General features: G+C 37.6%; 1 protein-coding gene across 3 annotated transcripts in view; it reads right to left on the bottom strand.

Annotated features, from left to right (window-relative positions):
* Window positions 1-981, bottom strand: part of Hmt-1 (ABC transporter ATP-binding protein/permease Hmt-1) — a 28755-nt gene extending 27774 nt beyond the window's left edge. Inside the window, exons 1-2 of one of the 3 annotated variants that reach the window (XM_067779679.1) lie at window positions 725-981; window positions 557-671 (exon numbers count right to left, since the gene is read on the bottom strand). The gene's annotated coding sequence lies outside the window, so the exon portion shown is untranslated. Of the gene's footprint in view, window positions 1-556; window positions 681-724 lie in introns of all 3 variants that reach the window. The other 2 variants (XM_067779685.1, XM_067779691.1) reach the window with 2 other exon arrangements.
* Window positions 982-14977: the final 13996 nt, after the last annotated feature.

Below are 14977 nucleotides of genomic sequence, written 5' to 3' on the forward strand. Positions count from 1 at the left end.
TATGTTTAAGTTATGGTTATAAGTTTTTATTTACAAATGTGTAAACTAAAATATAAAAAAAATTTTATGAATTAATCAAAAAAATGTCTGGGCTTTTTTAGCTTCTTTTTTTTTCTAAATTTAGCTTTTTCTAACCTTTTTTTTTTTGCCAATCTAGCTTCTTTTTTGTTCATCACCTGGCAACACTGCTACTAGGAATTGATCTTGAAGCATTCCATACTACGTATGTTTTGCTGCTGTTGTTCCGATTAACGTGTTAGTTCCAAGCAAACAGTGAACTGTTGTTGTTGTTGTAGCGATAAGTTCACTCCCCGACGGCTTTGGTGTTATCGGTGTGATGGTCCTTTGCCGGATACAGATCCGGTACACTTCGGTAACACATCGTCATTAAGGTGCTAGCGCCACCATCTCGGGAACGATTTGTGTGGCCACATTAAGCCTACAGGCGCGCTACACAGCCCCTTAAATGGTATTTTAGCCGCCTCTTACGACAGGCATACCTACCGCGGGTATATTCTGACCCCCTAACCCACTTTTTTGCAAACAGTGAACTCACCTTTATTTATGCAACCTAATTCGTTATTTCACTTGCTAACTTGGTCTTCAGATAACGTTAGGCGTCATATTTTCGTTCAGATTATATCTTCTATTCAACACGTAGCAACTAAAACCTAGAAATGCTAATTAGACAATAATAAATTATGCAATTTCTGCATTTACGCACTTTAAATTTGGGTCTTGTTTTTCTTCAGGATGACAAACGATTTTTGCACCACGGCCGAGGCCCTCACATGCGCAAATGATCTGTTATTTATTAATACAATTGCTTTTGTCGGTTACTATTAATTGCTCTGAGCGTTTTTACAAATTCATTTAATATTTAGTTTAATCTTCAAAAACAAGTAAAATAATTAATCGACACAACAAAAAATTCCGGCTATTTAATTGCGAGAACAGCTGACACTAAAACGAACGCAATTGTCAAAATGTTAAGGTAGTGATGTGATTTTCGTCGATAGAAATTTCGATAGTTAAACAAAAATATAAATAAAAATTAAACTTCCTTAACCCTAACGCCATAGTCGTAACCATACTTATATCCATAACCATCTCAATGTGATCGATTAATGGGCCTTAACTTAAAAGTCGTGAAAATTTCTTAAAAATGACGAAAACGCAAAAAATTACAAACATATTCCACAAAAAATAAGTTTCTTAGTCATAAGGTATCCAAAAGAAAGAAGAAAATCTAAAAAAAGTTATTAAATTCACCAACTCAAATATTTTTAGGTTATGGATATGGCGAGAAACCAAAAACCAATTGATTGGCTATGGCGTTAGCGTTATGGTATGGCACCATTAATCGATTACATTATTTTCCATAAGGTAGGTTCGATCAGCTGATTTATCTGGTTATGGCTTTATGGTTATAAGTCACCATTAATTCGCCCTTTAACCTAAAAATCGTGAAAATTTCATAAAAATTAAGAAAACTCAAAAAATTACAAACATATTCCACAAAAAATAAGTCTCCTAGTCATAACGTATCCAGAACAATGAATTAATCTACAAAAAGTTTATAAATTCAAAAACTCAAATATGTTTAGGTTATGGATATGGCGAGAAACCAAAAACCAATTGGTTGGCTATGGTATGGATATGGCGTTAGCGTTATGTTATGGCACCATTAATTGAATAAATTGATTTCCATAAGGTATATTTATGGTTATAAGTCACCATTAATTGGCCCTTAAAGGCGGATGTAAATAGAGCGTAAACGTATATAGACTTGAAAAAAAAAAAACACAGCTAATGCACAAGAGCCAAGTCTATTCCAATCATTTTGAAATTGGCAACAATTCTCAGATTTTGCGCTAGGGATTTCCCAACTGAGCATCGGGTACGAGAATGCACTCGTTATTTTTTCCACCTGATCGTTTCTGCAAGTTCCTTTTGTTATAAACGGATTTTGTGCAATTTTGAAACCAGCCTTCCAAGCAGTTGTTTTGTATTCACGACCTTGGACTTATATGTAGCGTTCTTAAATTATATTGACTCAATTATTATACCTTTCATGAAAATGAAATGGTATATTAATTTCGTCACGAAACCCAAAATTGTAAGTCCTTAAAGGAAAATAGATAGACCCACCATTAAGTATATCGAAATAATCAGAATGAAGAGCTGAGTTGATTTAGCCATGTACGTCTCTCTGTCTGTACGTCTGTCCGTCTGTCTGTTTGTATGCAAGCTAGTCCCTCAATTTTTGAGATATCTTGATAAAATTTGGTGAGCAGGTGTATATGGGTGTCCGATTAGACGTTTGTCGGAACCGCCCGGATCGGACCACTATAGCATATATCCTCCATACAACCGATTTTTCAGAAAAGGAGGATTTTTGTAATATCTTACTCAATTTAACAGATTGAAGCTTCAAACTTTACCATATACTTTCGTATATTGCACATATTGTTGCCTGAAAAAATTGATGAGATCGGTCGTATATATAGTATATATCCCCCACAACCGATTGTTCAGATAAGAGACTTTTCGTAATTACTGCCATATTTTAAGAGCTAGAGGCTTCAAATTTCAACGAATGCTTACGTATATAGCATATATTGTTTTCTGAAAAAATCATACAGATCGGTGGTATATATAGTATATATATGGTGGTATATATAGTATATATATATATTTTCACAATTTTAGCCGCATTTTAACAGCTAGAAGCTTCAAATTTCACCGAACGCTTACGTATATGGCATATATTGTTGTCTGAAAAAATCATAGAGATCGGTTGTATATATAGTATATATCTCATACAACCGATTGTTCAGATAAGAAACTTTTCGCAATTTCTACCCCATTTTAACAGCTATAAGCTTCAAATTTCACCAATTGCTTACGTATATAGTATATATTGTTGTGTCAAAAAATCATAGAGATCGGTGATATATATAATATATATGATGGTATATATAGTATATATATTTTTTTTTGCGATTTCGGCCCCTTTTAAACAGCTAGAAGCTTCAAATTTCACCAAATGCTTACGTGTGTAGCATATATTGATGTCTGAAAAAATCATTCAGATCAAGATAAAAACATAGTATATATCTCATACAACCGATAGTTCAGATAAGAAACTTTGCGCAATTTCTGCCCCGTTTTAACAGCTAGAAGCTTCAAATTTCACCAAATGCTTACGTATATAGCATATATTGTTGTCTGAAAGATCATAGAGATCGGTGGTATATATATTATATACTTCATACAAACTGTCATTTTTGCCCCTTTTTTACGGATAGAAGCTTCAAAATTCATCAAGTGTCATCAAATAGTTACGTTTACTTCATATATTTTTGAAATACGTGATTCGTAGTCATAGTTTTTACATGCAGACCACAAAAAACGTGAAGCTTTGCATCCTCACAGAAAGTACCTACCTATTTTTTATTTTATATTTATCTTAAAAATCGTTTAGATATTTTCAAATTTCACCAAATTTTTACGTGTATAGCATATATTGTTGTCTGAAAAAATCATAGAGACCGGTGGTATATATAATCTCATACAACCGATTGTTCAGATAAGAAACTTTGTGTAATTTCTTCCCCATTTTAACAGCTAGAAGCTTCAAATTTCACCAAATGCTTACGTGTATAGTATATATTTTTGTCTGAAAAAATCATTGAGATCGGTGGTATATATAGTATATATCTCATACAACCGATTGTTCAGATAAGAAACTTTGCGCAATTTCTTCCCCATTTTAACAGCTAGAAGCTTCAAATTTCACCAAATGCTTACGTGTACAGTATATATTGTTGTCTGAAAAAATCAGTGAGATCGGTGGTATATGTAGTATATATCTCTTACAACCGATTGTTCAGATAAGAAACTTTGCGAAATTTCTGCCCCGTTTTAACAGCTAGAAGCTTCAATTTTCACCAAATGCTTACGTATATAGCATATATTGTTGTCTGAAAAAATTATAGAGGTCGGTGGTACATATATTATATACCCCATATAAACTGTATTTTTTGCCCCTTTTTTACGGCTAGAAGCTTCAAAATTCAAAACATTTCATCAAATAGTTACGTTTACGTCATATATTGTTGAAATACGTGATTCGTAGTCATAGTTTTTACACGCAGACCACAAAAAACCTGAAACTTTGCATCCTCACACAAAGTACCTACCTATTTTTTATTTTATATTTATCTTAAAAATCGTTTAGGTATGTAGATCTGTTCACTAGATATTCCTTATCTTATACATCCGATTATTCGGAGATTACGAACGGGATAAGATTATTGTTCAGCCCCATTCATGAAAGGTATGAAGTCTTCGGCATAGCCGGAGACAGTCCCGTCCTTATTTGTTTTTATTTAACTTTGTTATTATGTTACGTTGAACTTTGTAATTTTAATGTTTTACAATATTTTAATTTTCAATATTGATCTTTCTATTTTCAAAAATTTCATTATTCAATTTTGCATCATGAAAATATAATATTTTCTTTTAAATAATTTTTGTGTTGATATTAATTTTAATAAAAATAAAGCATCCTACACTGTATACGATTAATTCAAATAGTTTGACATTACTATTAAGTAGCAAAAAATTAGAAGATAAAAACAAAAACTTAGGGTTCAAACAATTTGTTCTAATTCGACACAGCGTCGACAACAAATTTCAATTCGCTTCAAAATTAGATACTCAACGAAAATTTCGAGAGATATTAGATGTCATAATACCAATTTCAAATTCGATTTTCGATGTTCGATATCCAGCGAAGATCGCAGATCGAAAAATGTTCATAATAGGGGCCAAAGTTTGTCGAATCTAATGGGGAAAACGTTTAGATATTAAAACGTTTATTCATTAAATTGCAGATTTTTCAGGCATTACAAAACTCGATGTTCTCATTTCAGAGCAAATAGCGTACCAATTGGGGTCTAAGATCGCAGGCTCGAAAAGAGCTGAAGGCCTAACAAACATTTTTTATCATCATAATAGTAAAGATATATTTTTTCTTAATTGGAAAAATATTTAAATTGGATTAAGAAAGAAAAAGTATTAGACAACTGCGAAAGTTCGTTGTATAGATCTATTTCGGGATCAGCTAAATTCATTCTTCGACAACATTCTCTAGATAATCCCGAAAAATACCGGGATCCTGTGATTGTCATTTTCAGGTCACTAAATGCTGTCGTTTGATCTTTGGGACTCAATGTTTCAGTCCCAACCCTGTAAACTAGACTAGGGGGTCCATCCAGGTACTTTGAAGTGTTAAATTAAAAAAAAAAAACTCATAAAAAATTTGTTCAATTGTACGAAAATTTGTTTTCATTTGATCACTTCACCACCTCTACGGTGTAATTTCTATGTGAAAGCACCAAATAAAACCGAAACCTGAAAATTTGACAGCGAATAATTTAGTTCCTAGGGATGGCATATATGTGAACGCGTAGATTAACTATTGTGGATTTATTGTAGATTAGTGGATATGTAAACGTGGTCTTGGTTTAGGAAAAAGATATTGGCAACTTTAAAATTTCTTTATAACTACCGATTATCGACAAGAATAATTTATATGGAAAATACAGCTATTCAATTACCGATTAGGAGTTAATTGTGGAACTGAAGAAAACTTCGTTTTAAGGTCTAAGGACTGCCCCGTCCTGCAAGGATACGGCATCAAGGATTGAAAAGTGCGGCAGTGGGAGCGTAGCGTAAATTTTCATATTTACAATACAAATCAGTGGCAGGCACCAGGCACGGAAAACCACATTTGATACGATCTTGACGTAGCCGAACCATTTACTGGATATGTGCACATTCCATTAGAAACTCGCCTTGTAATTTAACGCTCATTCACATACATTCTATGCTGAACCTATCAAGGTTTAAAGTGTGAAAATAATAGGTTACTATAATTTGATCTGTAAAACTATTTTTTATATTAAATAATATTGAAAATAAAGCACATACATATTTACCACTTCTTTTTCGGTTGGTTGATTTTTCTTCACAATTTATGTCGGAACTTGTAAAAATGATAATGATTTTATAGTTTAATTAAAATTTGGTTTTTTGACCAATTTGGTTTAAAGTGCAAGTTAAATTAACTCCACTTGTTCGACCCTACGTTTAGCAAGCCTTCCTAGCATCCTCAGGCAAAAAAGGTTATAAATCAGTACCATTCTTCACTGGTATCATTGTCATACTGAATTTTGATTATAAACATAAAAGGTAAGTAGCTGCAATAAATAAGTATCTTCTATATTATATATTGATTTTAATTTGATTCCTAAAATTGTTATTGCGGATGGATATGAATGTAGGATAGTACGAAAAGAGAAATTAAATCGATTCAAAGTTGTCTACCTACCAACTCGTACTTCGCATTTTCCATATTTATTTATTTGGATTAAAGTCGACACAGCCACAAAGCGGTCGACCACTCAAATAAAAAAGTAACATAAATTAATGTTACATTTAAAAATAAATAAATACAAATGTATATATTAAATTCAGCCATACATATGAAAGAAAATTCCAAAATATCGGGCGAGATGGGAGAGTATTAAAATAAGCAACGCGGTAAAGGATCATATAAAGCTGATGAAGTTACAGAAGTTGTTGTAGTGAGAGTTTTAGTAGATTTAGTAGTAGTTTTGGTCCATATTGGAGGTTACGTAGCCTTGCAGATGTTTCCTTTCACTAAAATTAAAGGACGGCACCTTTAAATACAAGTCTTCTTCTTTCAAATGGCGTTCAGTTTGCTCAAATATAATTTTTTTTTCGCTGAGATTCGCATTTTGAAATTTTAATGTTTCTAAATCTCCCAAGGTTACGTGGGTTTGTCCGCTTGTGGTGTGGTTGGGGTGGTTTCTAGAGTTTAGGGGATATGGGAGTTGAGAGGTTAACAGTTAGGTTGGTTAGCCCACTTGTGGTATGAGATATCTAGATAAATAAGAATTATTTTAAGAAAAATATACGAGTAAACGCTGTCCCCGGGGTTAAGTGGGTTAGCCTGGTTACGGTATGATAGGGGTGTTTTCTAGGGGTTAGGGCTGTGTGTGACTTGGTACCCGAGGGTTAGATAGCGTAGGGATGGGGTGAGTTTGCACACTTATGGTGTGAGACAAAATTTTAAGAAAAATACGACTCAATTCAAGAAATTTAGTAAAATTTAGAAACATGAAAGTTTCAAAATGCGATATCCCAGCGAAAAAAATGATATTTGAGCAAACTCAACGCCATTTGAAAGAAAAAGACTTGTATTTAATTTACATTCGATAAATATTTTTAAGAACATTGTTTTATTTTTTGATACATGAGGCACCCTCTGTTCCACTGCTTTACCAACGGAAGAGGAAATTCGTTTACTTTGGGCGCTTCTATTGTGGATGTTTACGCTATCGCAGCAAATCAGACATTAATAAAAATATGGATTAAATTAAAGTGTGCAAAACTCAACGCGCTATTAACAGGTATAAAAATTAAATTATTTATATTGCTTACAAAAATAATCAGTGCTGTGTCCAGTATCTTATTGTGATTTTATTATGGTTATTCCTTTTGAAAGCTTAGCATTAACATAACGGAACAGAAAATGTGATTCGCTGCGTTTTAATTGTCTCCGTAGGGATCAACTCATTGCATATATGTAAATACTGTAATGAATATTAGCAGCACTAAGGGATACTACCGTGGCCACCGTGGTGTGATGGTAGCGTGCTCCGCCTATCACACCGTATGCCCTGAGTTCGCACCCCGGGCAAAGCAACCTCAAAATTTTAGAAATAAGCTTTTTAAATTAGAAGAAAATTTTTCTAAGCGGGGTCGCCCCTCGGCAGTGTTTGGCAAGCGCTCCGGGTGTATTTCTGCCATGAAAAGCTCTCAGTGAAAACTCATCTGCCTTGCAGATGCCGTTCGGAGTCGGCATAAAACATGTAGGTCCCGTCCCGCCAATTTGTAGGGAAAATCAAGAGGGGCACGACGCAAATTAAAAGAGAAGCTCGGCCTTAGATCTTTTCGGAGGTTATCGCGCCTTACATTTATTTATTTTTTATAAGGGATACTATCATCTCTAAGCCGATGTTAAGCAGTGACTTGATGCACATCAATAATACAATCATTATGTCTACACATATGTACGTACACGCAGCGGAGAAGCAACGCACAAACACGTGCAAATATCTTATCTGAGATGCTCCCAAAAAGAATGCAATTATAGTTGTGGAAGTGTCGCTCACAAATACACGCGCATATGAGAAGCTATACACGTGCATCTGTAGTTATAATTTTATAGCAGTAGCTAAGTAAATTCTGAAAGCGCCTAGAAGATGCAACGAGGAAATCACACAGTATAAAAGCAGCAACAGTAGAGGCGCGAGAATCAGTTTCATTTAAGAAAGCTATTGGTTGTGAAGTATCAGTGTTATTGTGAAGTACTTTAATAAAGGCCATTTTGCATTATTAAATATTGGAGTTATTTATTCAACAGTTTAGCGATACTAACGTTAGTAGAAGGTTGCAAATAAGAGGATTTGCAGTAAACTCTTTACAATTGGTGTCAGAAGAGGAATTGTTGAATAAATTGAGAAGATTGGGAATGCAACTTGGACATGTCAAAGTTGAGTAAATTGACGATCCAGCAACTGAAGGAGGAGTTGGAAGTCCGTGGTTTTGCTACTTTTGGCAATAAATCCCAGCTACAAAGACGACTAAGTGTAGCTATGGTATTTGAAGGAATCAATGCTGAGGAGTATGTTTTTCATTTTGATAGCGACAAAACAACAACAAAAATGGAAGAAAAATACGAAACACTGCAGACAGTGACGAACACAATATCTGCACAAACATCGACAATGGCATCTCAGCTGGAGTCACAGGAGGCACGCATTTCAGAAATGGCGTCGCAAATTTCAACTCAATTGGAAGAACAGAAGACATATATGTCATCTCAACTGGAAGCGCAAGAGGCACGTATATGTGGAATGTCGACACAAATTTCGGAACAGGTAACATCGCAGCTCTTTGCGAAATTGGAAGAGCAGGATGCAAAAATTTTACCACTCGAGGACAAAATTTATGCCGAGATAGCAGCGTTGAAAGGTCTTATGCAACAGTTACAACTAAATCGCCCAGCTGTTCCAGCGAGCAATCCGAAGGTAAAAACTTCATCTTTTGACGGTTCTGATCCTTTCCAGGTATTGAAGCTTCAGTTTGAGAAGACGTCAGCAGTAAACAACTGGAATGCTGAAGATAAAGTTGCTGCACTGTTCGTGGCATTAAAAAGGCCTGCAGCTGAAATCTTACAGACAATTCCAGAGTACGAACGGAACAACTATGAAAAATTGATGAGCGGCTCTAGAGAGACGTTACGGAAGCGAGCATAGGAAACAGATATATCAAATTGAGTTGCAAAATCGCTACCAAAAAGCGAATGAGACTTTGCAGGAGTTTGCGTCGGATGTCGAAAGACTGGCCCATCTAGCAAATGCGGACGCACCCGTGGAATACACCGAGAGGGTACAAATCCAGAGCTTCATAAATGGCATACGAGATGATGAGGAAGCGAAACGAGCTACATACGTGAATCCAAAACTAACATTTACTGAAACGGTATCGCATGCACTGACTCAGGAAACAGCCTCACTTTTGAGTAAGCCAGCGTACAAAGCTCATCGCGTGGAAGTGGAAAGACCAGACTGGGTAGACACAATTTTGGAAGCACTGAAGGGGTTACAACAGAAAAATGCCGGAGTTATGAACTGTTTCAAGTGCGGTAACCCAAGTCACATTGCACGTCATTCCAGCACCGGTCCTGGTAGTTCCAACTTGGGTGGCCGTAAACGCAAAGCGGGAGGAGATGAGCAACAGCGTGCCAGATGTAAAAATCGAGAGCTAGCTCCAGCTGTTGAATGTCCTGTGATATCTGTCTCGCAAATTGGAAAAAAATCGAGTAGTCTTAACGTCAGAGGAAATGTGGATGGCAAAGAACGTGAACTGACTGTCGATATGGGCGCTTCTCATTCCTTGATCCGAACTGATTTGGTCAACAGGAGAGTAAAGCCATTACCTGGAGCAAGATTGCGTACGATTACTGGCGAGTGTAACAAAGTCCAGGGAGAAGTGGTATGTGAAGTTTTAATTGGGGAGGTCACGGTTCTACACAAATTCGTTGTAGCGGAGTATTATTGATGAAGTCATATTGGGAGTGGACTTCTTAGTTGACCATGACATCAGGATCGATATGCCGAGAAAGATTATGCGTTATGAGAACCAGGATGTGCCACTTAACATCAGTTTGGAAGAAGGGTTTAGCAGTAATCGAGTACTGGTGGAGAAGAGTCGACAAAGACGACGAAAGTCAAAGGTAAACGTTGATGGAACGAATGGGCCAAACAAACCAAAATCAAAGATACCTGCGAGAGAAACACTGGCATTGACAAACACGAACGGACGCACTAAAACGAAGGAAAGAATTTTCCAGAAAGAATGCGAGGGTAGTTTCAAGCCGGGGCGCACTACTGTTGTGAAACGTGGGAACGATACTGATTATGCGAAGCCAATCCGTCAAGCGCAAGCTCTACGAAGTAGTTCATTGCCCAAACAACAGAGTGTGAAGGAACGGCCCAGGGTAATGAGTAGTAAGATGAAACACAGGTACGACAAGGAAAATAATTCCGAAGGTTTCCGGGAGGGAGATTTGGTACTGCTATACAACCCTCACCGGCGGGAAGGTGTTCCATCCAAATATCGGTGCAGTTGGGAAGGCCCGTACAGAGTTGTGAAGAGGATCAGTGATGTCATCTACCGCATACAAACAATTGGTAAACCACGAAATAGAAGGTTGGTTCATTTGGAGAGGCTAGCAGCGGTTAGATCGAGAGATTTGTCTGATCGGGACGATCAGACTTAGGTGGAGGGCAGTGTAACGAATATTAGCAGCTCTAAGGGATACTATCATCTCTAAGCCGATGCTAAGCAGTGACTTGATGCACATCAATAATACAATCTTTATCTCTACACATATGTACGTACACGCAGCGGAGAAGCAACGCACAAACACATGCAGATATCTTATCTGAGATGGTCCCAAAAAGAATGCAATTATAATTGTGGAAAAGTCGCTCACAAATACACGCGCATATGAGAAGCTATACACGTGCATATGTAGTTATAATTTTATAGCAGTAGCTAAGTAAATTATGGAATCGCCTAGAAGATGCAACGAGGATTCACACAGTATAAAAGCAGCAACAGTAGAGGCGCGAGAATCAGTTTCATTTAAGCAAGCTATTGGTTGTGAAGTATCAGTGTTATTGTGAAGTACTTTAATAAAGTCCATTTTGCATTAATTAATATTGGAGTTATTTATTCAACAGTTTAGCGATACGAACGTTAGTAGAAGGTTGCGAATAAGAGGATTCGCAGTAAATTCGTTACAATACATATATGTAAGAGAGCGAGTACAGTTAAGTTCGCCTTAGGTTGTCGGTGAGTTAAGTTGCCTAATTCAGTTTTTGCGTACAGCTGCTAATCGAAAGTCGTTCTTTTCAGTTGTCGAACCGTCGCTCCATATTCAACCGTTATTACTTGGACTTTTTAATTACATATACGCTAAGTGTAAACTTAAATACTAAATTTCTTATATTATATTATTTTATTAACAGGGAATAAATATTCAAATACATTCCCCTTTACATATATACAGTACTGAGCAAAATTAAGGTATCAAAATCAATGATAATTTATAATATTGTTACGAATATTAGCAAAACTAAGGGGTGCTGCCATCTCTAAGCCGATGCTAAGCAGCGCCTTGCATGCACATCCATAGATCAATCATTATGTATCTACATAAACGAACCAATCATTATGTCTACACATATGTAGGTACACGCAGCTGAGAGCAACGCACAAGCACATGCAGATATCTTATCTGAAATGCTCCTAAAGGTATGCAATTGTGATTGTGGAAGTGTGGCTCACACAAACAAGCGCATGGGGTATGAGAGAAGCTATAAAAATTATACATCTGTAGTTGTAGCTGAGAAATTTATAACTAACTAAGTAAAATTCTGGAAGCGCCTAGAAGATGCCACGAGGAAATCACAGAGTATAAAAGCATCAGCGGTAGAGGCGCTATAATCAGTTTTTGATTAAGCACGCAACTGTCGGGCAATAGTAGAGTTTCATTTGAGCTATCAATCAGTTTGGTTATTAAGCAAACTAGTTGCAAAGTATGAGTGTTATTATGAAGTACTTTAATAAAGGCCATTTTTCCATTATTCAACAGTTTAGCGATACGAACGTTAGCAGAAGATTGCAAATAAGGGGAATTGCGGTAAATTCGTTACAATTGGTGTCAGGAGAGGAATTGTTGAATAAATTCGAGAGTTGCAAAGCACAACAAGGACATGGCGAAGTTAAGTGATTTAAGGATCCAGCAACTGAAAAAGGAGTTGGAAGCTCGTGGATTGAATACAACCGGCAATAAACTCGAACTTCAGGCAAGACTACGAGAGGCAATGGAAACAGAAGGAATTAACGTGGACGAGTATGTCTTTTATCCTGATGGGGACGAGACAATAACAAAAATTGAAGAGAAGAATGGAAGTCTGAGTACAGTCGCAAGCGGCGAGAATAATGCTATATTGGCTTTGTTATCACAGGTATCGGCAAAAATGGAAACCCAGGAAACACGCATAACAGAAATGTCATCACAAATATCCACAAATATGGCATCCCAACTGGAATCGCAGGAGACACGGTTAACATACAAGATGGAAGAACAGAAGACATATATGGAATCCAAGATGGAATCACAGGAGACACGTATCGCAGAAATGTCGTCTGAAATAACAGCGAAGATTGAAGCACAAGAGGCACGAATATCCGAAATGTCGGCGCAAATTTCAGCACAGATATCATCGCAGATCTCTGCTGAACTGGAAGAGAAAGAAGAACGCATTTCCTCGAAGTTGGAAGCGCAAGATACAAAAATTTTACAGTTTGAAGAAAAAATCGAGGCCGAGGTGGATGCTTTGAGAGGACGTATCGAGCAGTTGCAACTAAATCGCCCAGCAGTTTCAACGATTAATCCAAAGGTAAAAACACCATCTTTTGACGGCTCTGTTCCTTTCCAGGTGTTTAAGATTCATTTTGAGAAGACCGCAGCAGTGAACAACTGGAGTACTGAAGATAAAGTTGCTGCACTATTCGTGGCATTGAAAGGATCTGCTGCTGAAATCCTACAGACTGTTCCCGAGGGAGAGCAGAACAACTACGAAATATTGATGAGCGCTCTAGAGAGGCGATACGGAAGCGAACACAGGAAGCAGATACACCAAATAGAGTTGCAAAACCGCTACCAAAAAGCTGATGAGACTTTGCAGGAGTTTGCGTCAGATGTTGAAAGGTTTGCACATTTGGCGAATGCCGACGCACCCGTGGAATATACCGAAAGGGTAAAAATTCAGAGCTTTATAAATGGCATACGGGATGTCGAAACGAAGCGAGCCACATACGCAAACCCAAAGCCAACATTCGCAGAAACGGTATCACAGGCTCTGATTCAGGAAACAGCGTCGCTTCTGTGTAAGCCAGTTTCCAAAGCACGCCGTGTGGAAGTACGAAGGGCAGAGTGGATAGACGCAATATTGGAGGCGATGAAAGGATCGCAAAAGCGGAGTGAAAGAGTTATCAAATGCTTCAAATGCGGGAAGCCCGGTCACATTGCACGTCATTGCGATCTTGGTCCTGGTAGTTCCAACTTTGTTGGCCGTAAGCGCAAAGCTGGAGGAGATGAGCAAGAGCGTGCCAGATGTAAAAATCGAGAGCTAGCTCCAGATATTGAATGTCCTGTGATATCTGTGTCGCAAATTGGAAGAAGGTCAAGCAATCTTACTGTCGGAGGGTTTGTGGATGGAAAGGAACGTTTACTGACTGCAGATACGGATGCATTTCATTCCATCATTCGAGTGGATTTAGTCAACACGAAGATAAGACCATTGCATGGAGCAAGATTGCGTACAGCCACTGGAGAAGACGGTTCTAGGTGAAGTAGCATGTGAAGTCGCAATTGGGAACGTCACGGTTATACACAATTTTATAGTGGCAGAGATTGTTGATGAAATCATAATTGGAGTGGACTTCTTGGTTGACCATGACATCAAGATCGATATACAGAGAAGGGTGATGCGTTATAAGAACCAGGATATACCACTTAACTTCAGTTTGGAAAAAGGGTTCAGCAGTAAGCGAGTGCTGGTGAAGGAGATTCGACAGAGACCACGAAAGTCAAAGAATGTAGATCGAGCAAAGGTTGATGGATCGAATGGGCCAAATAAAGCGAAATCAAAGGTACCTGCGAGAAAAACACTGGCATTGACAAACCCTAATGGACGCACTAAAACGAATGAAAGAATTTTCCAGAAAGAATGCAAGGGTGGTTTCAAGCCAGCGCGCACTACTGTTGTGAAACGTGAAGACGATACTGATGATGCAAAGTCAATCCGTCAAGATCAAGCTCTGCGAAGTAGTTCTTCATTGGCCAAGCAACAGAGTGTGAGGGAACGGCCCAGGGTAATGAGAAGTAAGATGAAACACAGGTATGACAAGAACTTTAATTCGGAAGGTTCCTTGGAGAGAGATTTGGTACTGCTATACAACCCTCACCGGCGGAAAGGTGTTCCATCCAAATATCGGTGTAGTTGGGAAGGCCCGTACAGAGTTGTGAAGATGATAAGTGATGTCATCTACCGCATACAAACAATTGGGAAACCACGAATTAGAAGGGTGGTTCATTTGGAGATGCTAGCAGCGTTTAGATCGAGAGATTTGTCTGATCGGGACGATCAGACTTTGGTGGAGGGCAGTGTTACGAATTATAGGAAAACTAAGGGGTGCTGCCATCTCTAAGCCGATGCTAAGCAGCGCCTTGCATGCACAT

Source organism: Eurosta solidaginis, chromosome 1 (genome assembly GCF_040869045.1).
Source record: "Eurosta solidaginis isolate ZX-2024a chromosome 1, ASM4086904v1, whole genome shotgun sequence".
Taxonomy (NCBI): Eukaryota; Metazoa; Arthropoda; class Insecta; order Diptera; family Tephritidae; genus Eurosta; species Eurosta solidaginis.